A 12,609-nucleotide genomic window follows, 5' to 3' on the forward strand; every position below is an offset into this window, starting at 1 on the left:
CGGCGGTACAACAACTAAACTGATATGAGGAAAATACATTTTAGTGCCTCGCAGATTGCATGTAATTTACATAAGGAAACAACGTCACAATGGCTCTTGAATGTGGTTTTACCATGCCGCACATACTTACCCACTTGCACCCGTGTTTTGATTAACTCTCTCCTTAAAAGAAGTATAAATCAAACAATAGCTTGGCATAAATTATATGCAGATGCATAGATTATAATATGCTCTTTCTTACCTTTGTTGAGGGAAGGGAGAGGAAGGGCATCATGACTCACTCAAGGCTATGCCTTTCATAGGTCAGAATACTAGTGGTTACTATGAGCTGGCGTCACCCTACACATAACACAAGGGGGACCGCTCTACCACTTTAATATAAGAGGTTATTTATTTTTGTATCTCAGAACTATTTATAACTACCTTTGGTCCTGATGAAGCGCCAAGGATCATTTTGACTACCATAAGGCGCGAAACATGTCAACCTTTTAGTTACTAGGGTACATCATTAACCCAGCAGTAACAATAACCTACGGGGTTTTTTTCTGACAGGGAAACCAACACATTAAAAATCCTTTAAGATGCCCCCTAGCCAGCTTTAAAATACTCACACACTCACTCACTTTTCATAACCGTTTGTACTCCCTTGATTCCCCCCTCCTCCTTCTTTTCCCCATGAATTTGTTCTAGTTGTTTTTGCGATGCTCTTTTTCTATTGGACCCCTGGTCCTTTCTCCGTTTTAGTTTCTCTCTCACTTTCCTGTCTTGATTTGCTTGCCTAACTCCTTCCGTACTGTTTTTTACCCTTCCTTCTCTGCCCCTTAGGATGTTTTTGTCTCTACTTATCCTGCGCTAATAGTGTCATATCACTGTGTAAATTTGCTTCATCATGTGTCATTCGGCCTCCTCGAGTAACTCATGTTCTTTACTCTTGTTTTTACTTTGTATCACTGTGCAATATTTAGTTTTTTCGTTGTAACTTGTAACTCGCTGACACTCTTGTAAAGCGCTCTGATACCTCCGGGTCTAGCCAGCGCTATATAAAACTCATTAAATAAATAAATAAATAAATAACCCCTCTTCAAATAAATCTCACACCCTCACTCATCATACGGTGTAATAAAAAGATCTCCGCTAAAGAGACCCTTCGAGGGACCCATAGGGCATTGCAGCACCAGCCCTACGAGGAGCAACGCCCAATGATGAAGCATGACATCCCTTGGGATGTGTGAGGACAACAAGAGACACATTCTGTGATGGTCTCATTTTGTGAGAATAGAACCTAGAAACTCCTCTCCCCACTTTTCTTTACCTCTCTCTGGACACTAGTCCTGTCCTCATAGGAACAGTAACCCCTTCTTTAGATTTATATGCCTTTTATGAGTCATGGCCCCACCCCACGCTCAATAATGGTACTAATTAGTATATTACACTCTGCACATCTACATATATATTATATAACTATTATGTATGTAATACGTGACATCATAAGCTATGCGTATGGGAGCGCAGTTTTTAGTTAGTTAACTAAATTATAACTGTGATATATTTCATTAGTTTTTTTTTTTAAATAAGCTTGTTTCTAACTCTGACACCTAACTATAACGTTATTTTAACTGTTTTTCGGGAATTTCTGGGGTAGTTTTAACATAAATTAAGGTCTCAGCACCTAACCTAAACATAACATCACTTTAACCTTTGTTTTTTTTACAGTAACTATAATGCGTGGTTTGTCCAGTGAGAATATATTACCCAGTGATGGTAGCCAGCGGCGGCTGGCAGAGGTAGTCGCAGTAGGGCAGGGCAGGGCACAGTGGGGGGAAGCCGACGGATGACGAAATAGGTGTTATTTATTTATTTAATAATACCGATTCCGTCCAGTGTCGACTTCCCCCACTCCCACCCCGCCCTGATCCGGCCATCGCGCTTACCTGTGCCAGTCGTCACTGGTGGTCACCACTGGGTAGTTATAGTTAGGATCATGTTTCAATAGGAAATGCCTTTTTTGTGTTGCTAATATCTTTGGCGCCATTTGACCAATATTCACAAAACTTTCCAATAATGTATTACTTTTTGACTAGTTTGCACATGGAACGTTTCGGGGTGATCTGTCAAGAAGGGGCTAAAAAAAGGGGGGAAACACATTTTCCCCATTCATTTTTTCCTAGGACATTTAGGAATAGGTACAGACCAAACCACTGAATGGATTTACACCAAATTTGGCAGAAAGCTAGACCCTGGTCCATAAAGAGAGTTTTTTGTGTTTTGGTGTAAATCCGTTCAATAGTTTTGAAGAAAGGAAGGCTGAGAAAAATGGTATAAATCACGCCACACAGGATCCGCATGGCCGACAGATCCCCTGCTGAGATCTGGTTGACTGCCACCATCTAAACCAGGAAGTAGTGGCATCGATCTTAGGACTTGGGACTCACCCCCAGTCAACTGATCTGGGTTTAATCCATCACCGTTCTTTAGCCCACACTGCCATCCCAGTTCATACATGGCCATATGCAAATCAGTCTGACCCTGTGCCTCATGGGAACAGTCCAGCCCGAACTGCCAAGCCATGTCTTCCCTGGACCGGAAACAAGCTTCCTAGGACCAGTTTCTGGCATTTCAGCCGTCTTCAGCCAGGCTTGCTTGAATCCAGTGGCAAAGTGAGCAAGGGACTCGCGTCTGAGCATACCCTGCCAACTTATGGCGAACAAAGCAAAACCAAAGGAAATGATGGACGGAGTGTTGAACATTGCAAGCACTCACCCCCAGTCAACTGATCTGGACTGTTCCCATGAGGCACAGGGTCAGACTGATTTGCATATGGCCATGTCTGAACTGGGGTGGCAGAGTGGGCTAAAGAACGGTGATGGATTAAACCCAGATCAGTTGACTGGGGGTGAGTGCTTGCAATGTTCAACACTCCGTCCATCATTTCCTTTTGTTTTGCTTTGTTCGCCATAAGTTGGCAGGGTATGCTCAGACGTGAGTCCCTTGCTCACTTTGCCACTGGATTCAAGCAAGCCTGGCTGAAGACGGCTGAAATGCCAGAAACCGGTCCTAGGAAGCTTGTTTCCGGTCCAGGGAAGACATGGCTTGGCAGTTCTGGCTGGACTGTTCCCATGAGGCACAGGGTCAGACTGATTTGCATATGGCCATGTCTGAACTGGGGTGGCAGAGTGGGGTAAAGAACGGTGATGGATTAAACCCAGATCAGTTGACTGGGGGTGAGTGCTTGCAATGTTCAACACTCCGTCCATCATTTCCATTGGTTTTGCTTTTTTCGCCATAAGTTGGCAGGGTATGCTCAGACGTGAGTCCCTTGCTCACTTTGCCACTGGATTCAAGCAAGCCTGGCTGAAGACGGCTGAAATGCCAGAAACCGGTCCTAGGAAGCTTGTTTCCAGTCCAGGGAAGACATGGCTTGGCAGTTCGGGCTGGACTGTTCCCATGAGTCACAGGGTCAGACTGATTTGCATATGGCCATGTCTGAACTCGGGTGGCAGAGTGGGCTAAAGAACGGTGATGGATTAAACCCAGATCAGTTGACTGGGGGTGAGTGCTTGCAATGTTCAACACTCCGTCCATCATTTCCTTTGGTTTTGCTTTGTTCGCCAAAAAAGACAGAGGGCAGGGTAGGGATAACCTGACCCCTTAGGCCTGGGGCCAAAAATATATATTTTTATAAATGTTGCCGTCGATTCTTGACAGACCCATGGCAACATTAAAAAATGTGGGGTCCTGCACTTATTTTATTAAACACCCGCAGGTCAACGCCTGTTTTTTGTTTTGGTGAGTGGGAGTGTGGTCCCCCACCCTGAGCCCAAAAAGTCCCAGGGGACCCCATGCCGTGGGCCTGCCATCTTGATAAAGGGGAGAGGGCACATGGCTTCCCTCCCCAAGCCTGATTAGGCCCCGGAGACCCTATCCCCTGAGGCCGAAATGCTTTAAAAAGGGGAGGGGGCCGAGTGACCCTCCTCCCTGAGCCTTAAAGAGGACCTGGCATTTGCGGTTCCTCTCCCTGAGCCTTTGATGGCCCTAGGGTCCCCAGCCCCTTGGGCCACCTCACTTACTGTGTCCCGGGGAACCCATTAACGGGCCACAGTAGTTTGCCTGCCATCACCGGTGCAGTCAGGGAAACGTTTTTGCTCCCATCTGGCGTAAGCAATTTCAAACCTACTGCCATAAGGGAGCAAACACTAAGTCTGCACCCACCTGACCGGAGCTTTGAAAATGCTCCTGCCGGCTGGGAGCAGACTTATGTTCTGTTTCCCTGCCTTGCAGCAACATGTTGCTCCCGCCTGAAGGGAGAAACATAAATGTAGCTGCTCCCTCCAAGCGGGAGCAATGCCAGCTTCCGCACCATGCGAGGAGCCAGCTGGGGCTGTGGGGTGCCTGGGGCTCACCCCGCGGTCCACATTGTTATGCTTGGTGGGTGCCCTGGATGGGCCCCCACCTATTATGAAGGCAGGCCCCGGGGAATGGAATTCCCGGGGCCAACATTCGCTTGGGGAAGGAGTTCCCGCTGCCACTCTCCCCTTTTCAAAATGATACAGCCCTGGGTGGGGTACCCAGGCCCAATAAATCTCTCAGAGGAGGCTGCATGACCCCCTCCCCTTTCATTTATATTTCGGTCCCGGGATGGAGTCCTCGTGCCTTATCAGGCTCATGGAGGGGGGCCACGTTCCCCCTCCCTCATTAATTACTCATTCCGGGGCACAATAAGGCTTGGGGGAGAGGGGTTGCATGCCTCCCCTCCCCATTTATTTACAATTCTGCCCTGGGGATGGGGTCACAGGCAGAGACGGCCCGTATAGGGCGTGTTACCGGGGCGGTGACGTGGGGCTGAGGAATGGGCAGGGTGGGGGGTTGTAAAAAGCGGCATACGGCAGATTGCAGATAAGTTACGAAAGAAAACGAATTTTGTTACGCGCGCTGCATCGCATTTGGCGATGCAGCGCGCCCAACGAAATTCGTTGTATTTATTTTTTTCGTAACTTACCTGCAATCGGCCGTATACCGCATTTTGCAACCCCCCGCCCTGCCCCTCCTCAGCCCCACGTCACCGCCCCGGTAACACGCCCTATACGGGCCGTCGCTGGTCACAGGGCTAAGGGGACTACCGAATAATAGATTTTATTGGCATCACCAAACTTCAAACAGCTTGTCAACTACGCGTTTCAACAATTGCGGTCTTGATCACAATGGCTTGATCTCATGTACAATTACGTCCTGTGCTCACCGGCCTTATATTGTCCATAGGCATTACGGTGCTTGAAGTCCAATGATTTTTAACCTTACACTTGCTGCTGGGTTAACACAGTCATTAATAGGACTAGGATTCTTATGGAATGATGTTTCTATAGTAATTCTTCCACAATGATTATGACACTGTGGGGAATCCGCCTGACTTTAATGTGGCATAATGCAAGTGCAACGTGCTGAAAATGCCCCACTTTATTTCCAGTTCTTTGGATTCCTTTACGTGCATGTTAAACTTTCACCAGCATGGCTTTTAAAACTGAAGGGTTACCTTTTCAAGTCACCAGTTTCTTTCATGAGGTACTTGTAATTGACAGTTCTACCAGCAAAAATTTTGAGGCCCCTGGATCCCAACACTTCTGAGATCGTAAGGGCATGAAGGCAAAATAAGCTAAGGACACACACTCACCACATGTTACGAGGCTGGTTTAGCTAACAGTTACAGGGACTTGCACGGCAATTGGAAGTTATCTGTCTATCCGGGCTTTTGAAGTCTTCCACTGTTGAGTGTCTTTGCTCTGATTGGTATCGTTTGTTTGTCCCTGCACATGTTTGTATCTCCCAAATGCCTTTTATGCTGGACGCAGCCATTATATCAATAATCCCAATGCAAAGTAGTCACAAAAATGGGGCGCTCTGGCCGCTGGTGCGGGCATTGGGAATTTGACCACCTTCCCCTGAAAATACAACTCCAAACACCTAAGGGTGATGCTGCATTCCAAGGGGACTCCAGAATAATAGATTCTTTTGGCATCACCAAACTTCAAATAGCTTGTCACCTACGCATTTCGACCATTGCGGTCTTGATCACGGTGGCTGAATCTCATGCACAATTACGTCCTGTGCTCCCCGGCCTTATGTTGTCATACCTTGTCAGGTGTGTCAGTCCGTGAAACTGAAGAGATGGGCCTCAATGTGGAAAAAAATATAGGATGGGAAGGGTAAGCCAAAAAAAATTCAGTAAGACATTTCACTGGAAGGGTGCCAATAGTTCAAGAGGTCTGAATTTGGATGGGATACAAGGTGGTTTGGGGACAGAAAGGTCGTTGAATTTGCGGAATGCTGTACCACTGTTAAGATATAGCAGGAGAGGTTTTGGAAGATACGGATGGATAAGGTGACGTATAATAACTGAAAGAAAAGAATTAGGAGTTATAGGGTCGTGTAGAAGTGGCCAATTGCTAACCGATTCAGTAGTATTAGAAGAAAGTGGCTATATGTGGTGGAAGGTTGAAAGTGGATGGACTGTGAAATGTATAGTTTTGTTAACAGCACTGTGGGTGGATTGACCAGGAGGCTGATGTTAAGCTGAAGCTTAGTAATACAGGTGTTGAGTAGGGATTTAGCAGTGTTATCTGGAGGACAAGAGCACACTAGAACAGAGCTTGACTTGTAGACATGATAATGAATGCCGGCCTCATTATGGAGTCACATTTTACGTGGAGATTCTGGGCAGGTGGAGATGTTTTTACTGTATCAGGAAAGAGATGGAGGAATCCACATGAGCCTGGATAAAGGATGCTGAAATGTAGAATATTTCAGTCTTGGTGAAATTAAGACTGGGGAGAGGAAGGCCATCAGTGTCTAAAGGTATGAGGCAGTATGAGATTATAGATTGGGAGTGGGGGTAAAAAAAGAGGGAAGGAATGGTTATGTTAATGTTGTTGTTAAATAGGTAATATGAAAAGCTGAAGAGGAGATAATGTCACAAAACAAGGTGGAATAAATAGAAAAAAGATGTCCCAAATGATTAAAGCTGGAGGGGTTCCCAGTGCTAAGGGAGTGAGTCAAAAGTGCGAGAAGCATTTGGAGACAAAGAAGGAGTGATTGGAGGGATATGGGTAAACACTGTGGTGATATGGGCTGATGACACCTAAGGAGGTGAAAGTAGCTGACATTGTTGAGTGGTCAGTCATGTTGAATGCTGTTGCCCGCTTAAGGAGGATAAGAATAGAGGAGAGTTTATTATGATTGCCTGTTGCAAAGGCATTGCATATGTTGCACTGTGGATGGGCTTTCCACTGTGTAGGTCTTTGGTCCAAACTCAAGTACAAGGTTCACCCGAGCTGAGGTGTCTATGAAGCACAAAAAGATGGCCGCTCGCCTGGTAGCTTCTGCTGCCTTCACAGCATCACCTGTAATTCTGTCATTATTGGTACCACTCTGTTACTCCTGAACTCCTCCATGCAGACCCCAAAGTAAAGAGGCCAGGCTCACTGCCTCTCTGGCTTGGAAGGGGAGAAAAGAGTGCAGTGAGATAGCAATCAGGCTGCACTGCGACCAATCAAGATGGCGACTGGACCTGGGCCTGAGTGGAGGGGGCACCTGTGAGACCTGGGTCACATGTGGCACCAGGTGGCGATGACAGACGAGGCTGCCGAAGGTGTTGTGGCCCCCAGAGGCTTGAGGGGCCTGAATCACTGCTGGCGGCCATTGCTGGGCAGGAGCTCCAAGACTGAGGGGAGGACACACCGGGGAGGCTGGAGCCAGATGCTGTGGACTGCAGCGGAGGGGGAAGTGACCCCTTGAGCATCTTCGGAGCCCGGCTGAGAGTGGACAGAGAAGTCAGTCTGAGTGAGATAGGGCCAGATGGCAGCTATAAGCTAGCCTCTGGGATACCACTCTGGGAGTGACAGCAATGACCATGCCTCTATTTCAGAGTAAGGGGGACGACCCAAAGGAATAACAAGCTGGGAGCCCCTGGAGGATCTGAGATTTCTAGATGAACAACCACCTTTAGAACCTGATAGCAGGAAAGGAGCCCCTTGCGGCCTAAGTGACCCTCACTTGGGAGGGGGGACTGGATCGCTGGGTGCCACGAGAGCTGAATCTTTACCTCCCACTTAGGGTAACTGCGATGCTACCGCGGCACCTCGAGGATTTCAGGCGGTGGACCCGCTGGAATTAGAAAACACACAAGGACCACAGGGTTGCCCACAGATGGGTCCGAAGACCGGGGGAGACACAGTCTAACTGCGAGGCATCATATGGACAGGAGACAGTCCTGGATAAACCGGAAAGTATCCTGGGGCCATAACCCCTACAAGGGAAGTCCTTGAAGATAAATAGATCGCACAGTAATTGACCTGAAAATCCTCTGGGATGATCATCGCAAATTGTCATACAAAGTGAAGGCTAATGAGTCTGCTTTGACCCACATATCCCCATTAGTAGATGACTTGAAAACACAGATGGCGGCCCTTATGGACTAAATGGAACTGCTAGGTAAGAGAATAGAGGACGCAGAAGGATGCAATCGATGTAATAATGTAGTGGTTGTAGGGATCCCTGAAGGAATCGAAGTCAATGAAATGGTGAGCTACCTCGAGAGGTGTATTTATGACATTGTGGCCCCTCAGGGGCTCTCCCAGATGTTTGTCCTGGAAAAGGTGCATAGGGTACTGGCGAGGCCCCTGCCTCAGGTGGCTTCGCCGCACCGGTTGGTGGCTAGACTCCTCAACTACAGAGACAGAGAAATCCTTCTGAGAAAAGCTCACTCATCAGGCCCCCTGCAAGTTGACTACAGCCCGTTGGCAATTTTTCCTGATTATACTTTAGCGGTGCATTGCAGAAGAGTCTCATTTCTGGAGGTTGAGAGAGCACTTATAGACTTGGGCCTCCAGTATATATACTTATTCCCAGAGCAGCTAAAAAATATTGTGAATGACTGCTCACTCTTCATTGACAACCCTGCCAATGTGTGCCATTGGGTGGAAAGCCACAGGAATAGAAAGGATGGAGCTGTAGGGCAGCATGCACCAATTCCACAAAGGTGCAGGTTGCACTGCAGAGACCGATCCACAAGGGGTTGTTACTCTAAATGATAGATAGGCAGAGCAGATTGGCAGCCATCGTGGCAGTGAGCCAAGTTGGAGGCTCGCAATGACTGGAATCAAGAAATCATGTGTATGACTCATCCAGAGAGAGTACAGACTAGGAACTGGCCTTAGAGAACTCTTCTCAAGGCCTGAAGCTGACTTAAGGCACAGCTGATGATCTGTGTTGTATAATTAAGTGATGATATGTGGGGTGGATGCTGGGTTACCTGGGGGGGGCGGGGATGTCTAAATGCCCTGCTATGTTAATGATCCACATATGAAGGCAGGTTGAAGAGAGGGGCTGCATAGACGGTGCTGAGATGGTGAGCGTGCAAAAACTGTTGCAAATATCAATATATGGTGACCCACCAGCTCCCAAAAATTCTCCTCGGAGCAGGTTTGCCAATGTAGCAGTGTTGGTACCAAGTTCATGTTTGCTCGTGTTGTGAACACCCGACCGTTGTCGAGATGCTCTGGAAAGTAGGAGTTGAAAATTGTTTGATTGCGTTAATATGAACAAGCTGTGACAACAGAGGAGGTTGATCTCGGCACATGTTAAGTTGTCATGACCACAGGTGGTCAGGTCTGCAGGGACCGGGGAATCACGCATGAAAGGAATCCTTTCAGATTCAAGGAAACTCTACCTCTTCCCAAATGGCTACTCTACTACCCAAGTACACCATTCTCACTTGGAATGTTCAGGGCATGAAATCTGCCACCAAAAGACACCAGGTATACTCGTACATGAAACTTAGGGGAGTGGACTTTTCCCTCCTCCAGAAAACCCATTTGGTGAGGAGTGAGGTCTCTAGTTTCCACAAATAATGGAGGGGGCAACATTTCACCTACTCAAAATTCGCAAGGGGTACAATAATCTGTATCCAGGCAGTGGTCCTCTATGAATGTACAACCCAAGTGATAGACAAAGAGGGCAGGTGCACGTTCATACAGGACACAGAAATGGGCATATACGGGAATACTCATATTATTTCTTGGAGTACGAACTACATGTCCGATTGGACAAACTGCTGGCCTCCTCAACGGTGGCGGGAATGGCTACACAGGAAGAATGCCTGGCCCACACCTTCTCAGACCACAACCTACTGAGGATGAGGGTGGACTAGGGAAGGAGACTGCCCCCTCTCCCCACATGGAGGCTACTCCCTGACCTGTTGCGAGATCATGTTTTCCAAGAATCCATGGGGGACATTATTAGAGAACACGTTCAGCATAACAATAACACTACACATGCACACACAAAATGGGAGGCTTTCACAGTGGTAGTCAGAGGCCCTTGCCTGGGAAAACAAGTGGGAGTCGGTAGGGCCTTAGAAGCAGAACGCATCCATTTGAAAGTGCTCTTTAAGAAGTAGAAGACCATGTACTAGCAGACCTGTTCATGTGCCTGGATCTCCTAGAAGCGCAGGGGAGACCTGTTGAAGTGGTGAAGGTTCTGGCACACTTTTCGCATAAAGAATATATAGCCACATGACACTCTAAAAGTGGCAGCGCAGGGAGGCTTTTAGCATTGTCGGTGCACCCAGGGAGGCACAGGGTGCAAGTGCTTATAGACAGCACAGGAGATCTGAAACACTCTCAAATAGATATTCATGACATGCTTGCACAACATTACGGGGAAATTTATGGTGGGTCGTGCATTGCCAATGATGACGCTACAGAGGTGTTCCTAGACAGGGTGACACTACCCACATTCTCAAATTAATTCAGGCTCATGCCAAGCCAGCAAATTACAGAACAGGAAATATGAGGAGCCATTAAAGAGCTCGCTACGGGGAAGACTCCCAGACTGGATTGTCTTCCTGCTGAGTTCTATCAAGCGTACACTCCTCTCGTTATTCCCTATTAAGTAGAGATGTACAAAGTCACCTGGGAAGATGGCGCCCTGCCCTTACATGTAGGAAGGCCCTATTAATTTCCCTCCCCAAAACTCAGAAAGACTAGAAGGATACTTCCTTCTATCACCCTTTGTTGTCACTCAATCTCAACTTTAAAAGAACGTGGTAAAATACTAGCCAACCGCCTACAACCCTACTTGCAGCAGCTGATCCGTTCTGATCAAAATGGATTAATTCAACAGCGGAATATCTCCTTAAATATTAGACAACTTTTCCGGGTGCTAGATGAGACACCACGGGAGAGATTCTCAGAGGCTGTGGTTCTTCCAGTGGATCTGTGGAAAGCCTTTGATACTACTCAGTGGTGATACATGCATGAGGTAATGGACCAAAATAACCTGGGTCCAGATAAAGCTCTCGTTTGCCAGGGCCTGGCCCAGAGTCAAAGTTTGGCAGAATATATCAGAAGCATTCAAGATAAAGACAAGCACGAGGCAGGGATGCCCGAGGTCTCCCTTGTTGTTTACGGTGGCCATCAAACCTTTTGAGAGCATTATCAGGAAGGAGGACCAGGGGAAGGGCGTATGGTTGCATGTTGGGGAGCATAACATACAGGGCTCGAGTCGGGGTACCACGCGGGTGGACGGCATCCCCCCACTTATTTTACCGGGAGCTCGATAACTGAAGCAAATGGAGCCACACAATCACTCTTTGGCCTCTTGGGGGCGAGATCGGAGCTCATTCAGAACGCTGCTCACGCGCTGGCTTCCCTGATGCAATCGCATCTAAGAGGTGAGCGAGGGGAGGCAATGACTCTGATGGTGCAAGCCACTTTCGTGACGTCACATACTGTTGTGACGTCAGTGTCCCCTGACTTCTTTTTTTAGGACTTGTGCCCTGATAACATACCCCTGTGTGCAGATGATATGCTTCTCTTTCTGTGGAATGCCAGAGTTGGGGTGTCTTGGAGCATCCAGATGTTGCAGCTATTGGGCGATGTGTCTGTCCTCTATACAAGCTGGGAGATTACGTGCATCTTTCCAGCTGATGGAAAATACTACGACATCCCAAGGGGGGTCAGCGAGCAAGGCATTAAATGGGAGCCCCAAATACTTCAATAACGGGGAGTCAGTTTACCCCCATGAAAGGGATAGCAGGGGAGGCAATTTTCACAGGGTGCGCGGCTTTCTCGCTACTGGCAGACTTTCACAATTATGCCACGCATTTACAGAGATTATTTGGAAGTCGATTCCCACTAGAAACATAATAACAATGTATTGGATTTTTACACCGTTTTAGCCAAAAATATATTTTTTTAAAACCTAACACAAAGAAAATGCTGCTGAATAATACGGTGATACAGGTTAGCAACCTCACATTTGATTCCTCTAACCAGAACAATCCTGTGCACCAACACATGCGAACACATGCGAGACAAAAACGGCCAACGCAGCACTTCCAGCGCTGCACCCCGCTGGCCCCGCTATTAGGCAGCCGGGGTCTGAGCGGAAGGGGCACCGGACACTGTAAACTGAGAAACGCCGAATGATCTCGCGCTCCTGAGCGCACATCCGTCGAGCCACGCGGGTCGTGACCCGCCGGATCCGTTTGTCAGCTCTCCTTGGTTACGGCAGTGGTCTCTGGCTAAAACGCCTGCTGGGCCTCATCTCGAATGGGGG

General features: G+C 47.8%; 1 protein-coding gene across 10 annotated transcripts in view; it reads right to left on the minus strand.

The window, feature by feature from the left end:
- MCTP1 (multiple C2 and transmembrane domain containing 1) overlaps positions 1-12,609 on the minus strand; it is a 2,372,456-nt gene that overhangs the window by 220,268 nt on the left and 2,139,579 nt on the right. The window lies entirely within an intron of this gene.

Source organism: Triturus cristatus, chromosome 2_1, assembly GCF_964204655.1.
Source record: "Triturus cristatus chromosome 2_1, aTriCri1.1, whole genome shotgun sequence".
Lineage (NCBI taxonomy): Eukaryota > Metazoa > Chordata > Amphibia > Caudata > Salamandridae > Triturus > Triturus cristatus.